Source organism: Lygodium microphyllum, chromosome 21, assembly GCF_053477565.2.
Source record: "Lygodium microphyllum isolate KBCC chromosome 21, Lygodium_microphyllum_v1.1.10, whole genome shotgun sequence".
Lineage (NCBI taxonomy): Eukaryota > Viridiplantae > Streptophyta > Polypodiopsida > Schizaeales > Lygodiaceae > Lygodium > Lygodium microphyllum.
In genome coordinates this window covers 83,435,325-83,439,795 of record NC_141155.1, presented here as the reverse complement: position 1 = coordinate 83,439,795, position 4,471 = coordinate 83,435,325, and positions in this window count along the sequence as shown.

Sequence of the window (4,471 nt, the reverse complement as noted above, 5' to 3'; positions counted from 1 at the left end):
ATAGGAAAATAGGGGTGAAAATGGAAGAAAATAATGGATCAAAGACTGAAGCTCTGATACCACTTGTCAGAGAGAGAACCAGGGAGAGAGAATGAGGAGAGAGAAAGACTGCAGAGGAGAGAGAAAGACTGCAGAGAAAGAGAGAATAAGAGTGACGAGGAGAGAGAAAGACTAGAATTGGAGAGAAAAAGACAGGAAAGATAAAGAAGCCATGGAAGCTTAGAGCAAGAAGGGAGAGAAAGATTGCAAAATGTATTGATTTGTCAAAAGATGTGAAAAATTACAACTTCTCTCCTTATATACCAGTGTCAATATGACCTGGCATATTATTAGCATTCTAAGTATTCCCAGCTTCTTACAGAATTCCCTCCTTTGATTTTTTAGTTTTGGATGTTTTTGCTTAAACAGTCCAAATGGCACCTTTTGAACCTCCTACGCTTGTGATTCAGCATCTTCCCCTTCCGATCCATGATTATTCTCTCCTATTAGATATTGATTGCATTCGTAAGGCTAGTCTTCATGTTTTTGTGGCCCTAAAATTCCCTCTAGTGGATGCGAAGCTTTGTTATTGTTTTCTAGAGAATTATAACAAGCTTTCGAGCTTGGTTTATGGCTGTCGGTTTTGTTTATGTCTTGCTACTGTCAATGAGGCCATGTTCCTACCTTTTGCAGCTTTCCCTATGCCTAGTGGTAACCATTTATTATCCAATGTAGAGATTCTTGCCTTGTTGCAAAAGGAGACCTCAACTCCTTTGGTAGCGAATAAGGTTATCACTAGTTCGGGAGTACCAGTGGCACATATTTTCTCTCCCTTATGGAAGCAATTATGCAAACTCCTCCAAGATCGATTTATGTTAGGCAAGCCTACATCCAAGTGTTTGTCCAAGGAACTATTCATTGCATCAGACAGAATCCTTGAGGGTTAAGTTCAATTGGACAATCTTTATGTTGGCTAAAATGGGTTGTCATTTTGAGCATGTAAAGAAGGGTCAACTTAGTATTGTTTCCTATGGGGCCTTTCTACAAAAGATCATTGGCACCTCCCCCAAGTGGCAACACCTGTGCCTCATCCTGTCCCACTTCCTTAGCAATCTCCTCCTTCTATTCCTTCTTCTCCTTCTATATAACCCAATTCAGATTCAATAGATGTGCCATCTATTAAGATCATTTGTAAGAAGCGCCGCACACAAGGTCCTTTTGATCATGTGCTTGTTCCATCACCTGTGGTACAGGTTTTGATACTGAGGTGTTTGGTAGCTCCCTTTCCCTGTTCCTTGCATGTCCTATTTTTTTTGTTGTGTACAACGGAAAGGTACACTAGAATCACAAATTCCTTCATCCCTCTAGACATTGATTACTAGCTCATGTCGAATGTCCAAACTACAATGGAAATGAGTTGGACTTCCTATCTCTAGTCTGCCACACAAGAGTTTCTGCCTTTTTCTAGGACAAGGTGGATTCTTGACATGTCAAGAGCCTGTCAATTGAGTAAGGCACTAGAAATTTTAGCTTTAGAAAGGTTTGCCCTCAGTGACATCCATAAGCAAATGCAAGGAGCTATTGTTGTAATGGATTCTTATAAAGCTATTATTAGAGAGTTGGAAGTTAAAGTTGCAAGCTTAGAGGCAAATAAGGTATCCATCACTAAAGAGAAGGACGGTTCTTTTGCAGAGATGCTTACTTAGCCACGAAGCTTAGTGTTTATTAGGGTGAAATAAACATGCCCAAGTGACTATGAAATCTCAATAGAAGCATATCGATGAGTTGCAATTTAAAATAGTTACCCTCTCTGTTCCCCCTCTTGCTCATGTTATTCCTTTGTTGTGCCTTCTAAGGAGGAGCTAGAAAATTTACAAGAACAAGCTAGGTTGTGTGATGCCTTTGTTGCTAAGGTAGAAATGTTACAATATCATATGGATTTGTACAATAAGCTTTTACTCATTACTGTGAACTTGTCTCCCCTCTGCCCTCTTTTTAACTTAAATATCATCAACAGAGATTAGCCTTATATATCTTTTTGAGAAACGTGAATTTATAACTTGTAGAGGGTGGTTGGTAGGATCTTTGGTCGACTGATTTACTTAAATCAGTGTGTTTAACAGAGCCTTGGATGACCTACTTGATCCTCAAGTTAGATTGCTCTCTTTTATGTATATTAAAGGGGACTTGCAAATTCAAAATGAGGAGTATTTGAATATTTATGTGGGGGATGTGGTTTTGCAAGCTATATTGTATATACATTCTGTGGAGTTCGATCTTGTGGATGGTCTACAAAATTTTCATTAGTACATGTCATGGTGTAGAGGAGTTGATTGGCATCCTCCTTTGGATGATGTTGCCATGGGTCCACATCATCAACATAGTACTTTTTATGAGTTTGATATCCACAAGTTACGTGCTAAAGTATTGCAACACATTGTTGATAATCCCTTGTTTACTTAGGAGTTCTTCCAAAATTGTATATTTCCTTGTTCTATTTATGATCCTCATGATCTTATTTCCTATTCCCTCATTATTGCTTGCCTTCCTTCTTATATTCATCTTCTTATTGCTAATCCTAATTCCATTCCTCTTTTATCTTTTACCCCTGCGTTATTCCCTCATATTCCAATTTTTACTCCCTACCCTTTTATTGCTAATCCTACTACCTCTTCTCCTCCTACGAATCCTTCTCTAGATGCTCCTCCTATTCCTTCCACCTTTTGTAGTGAATCACTTAAAGCCTTTTTGGTATCATTTCCTCCATTTTCAACATCATTATCCTTACACTTTCCATCATTCTATGATTGTCATATCCATCTCTTCAATATTCTACCCTCATTCTTATTCCACCTCGTATGGAATATATCAATCTTTTACCTCAATATGTATTGGATACTCCTAGATTTGATAATGACATCCTCTGCTGTCATCGACGACAGTGGACTTTAAAGGATTCTGTGAGACATGACTTGTATTTAATTGGTCTCTCATTTCTAGGTCCTAGGAGACTTCTTCAGCATGTTCGAACTCCTATCTTTAATTTACTCGTGTGCATGCTCAATTTGAAGATACTTATGTATGTCTTGCTACACATTTTTGTTGGTATCTTGCCTTCATGCATCAATAGTCCAATCTGAACACTTGGAAGACCATTCCAAATTTGACAATAAATCCTAATCAGGATGTGACTATTGCTCAGATGGATGTGCTCTACTACTTTGCACAGGTGTTTCCTACTAGATTCATTATCTTGCTAGAAATGATGTGTTGCTTGCAATTCCTTCATAATGTACCTCTCCATTTTGTTGATGAAAGCAAAACCCTAGAACATCTCAAGCTTAGCATGAAGTTTAAGAAGAAATATCTTCATCCTACATAGTAGTGGTATAGTCTTTGGATGTATTATCTTTTTAATGAAAATTGTCTTTCTTTTTAACTCCCCATTGTTGTTGGAGATTGGTGCCATTCAGACTACATTTTGTTGTCTATTTGTGGGTGTTGTGTTCTATGTTCTGTGATGTGTGTGGTGTGTATATTATCCTTGTCATAAGGAGATGATCAAGTTGATGTTGACGAGGATTGAAGCTAAAAATAGTTTAAGTTGATTGGAGGTTGAAGTTAAAGATTGTTTGGATGATTGTGTGTTACAATGCAGAAAACTCTTATATCCTTTACTGATTTGTTTGGTTCTAGTTTGGCATACTAACAATTGATCTATACTTCAAGATATTTTCATTTCGTCAATTTGTTTGCTAGATCTAGGTTATTTAAAAAATGAATGGAGTTGTGATTGGTTGCTGCCTCTCAGATGAATGTTGATTGATTGTTGATGAAGATAAAGAAATGAGATAGTATTTTGAGCTTTTATCCTCCTTTTCTAAGGTCGTAAGGACGCTCCTTGATTAAGTATTGGAATATGTTGAGTGTTGAAATAACTCTATTTTTAGCTATTTTTTGTTGATTTTTGGATGGTTTTTGATTGATATGAGGGTGTGTTGATTGAATTTTGATGACTTTAGAAGTGTTTTGGGATAGTTTAAGTATGTTTGGGAGAGCCATGATAGGTTTTAGTTGAGATATGATGTTTTGATAGATTCTGTGATGAGTTTGTTTAGTTCTTTTATGATCTACTTTGCCTCTGTTTTGATCCATTTTCTTTCTATTGGTGAGTTTGAGATTGTGAATAAGTCTTTTGAGGATTGATTGAGAGCATATTGAATGGTTTTGGATGGTTTGAAGTGGTTTTGGTTGAAGCTGCATGGTTTTTATGCCTTCTATTGACCTTCTTAGAGCATCTGTCATTGTTTTGCTTGCCTCTATGAGTGTTCTGTGGGATGGATGTTTACCTTGGAAATGTTTTGTAATCTTATAAGAGGAAGAATGCAAGCTCAAAATAGCTTGAAGAAGTGAAATAAGTAGCTAAATAAGACTTGAAGTGAAGACTACAGTGACAGTGATAGTAGGGAGCTCTCACTCAAGGGATATTGTA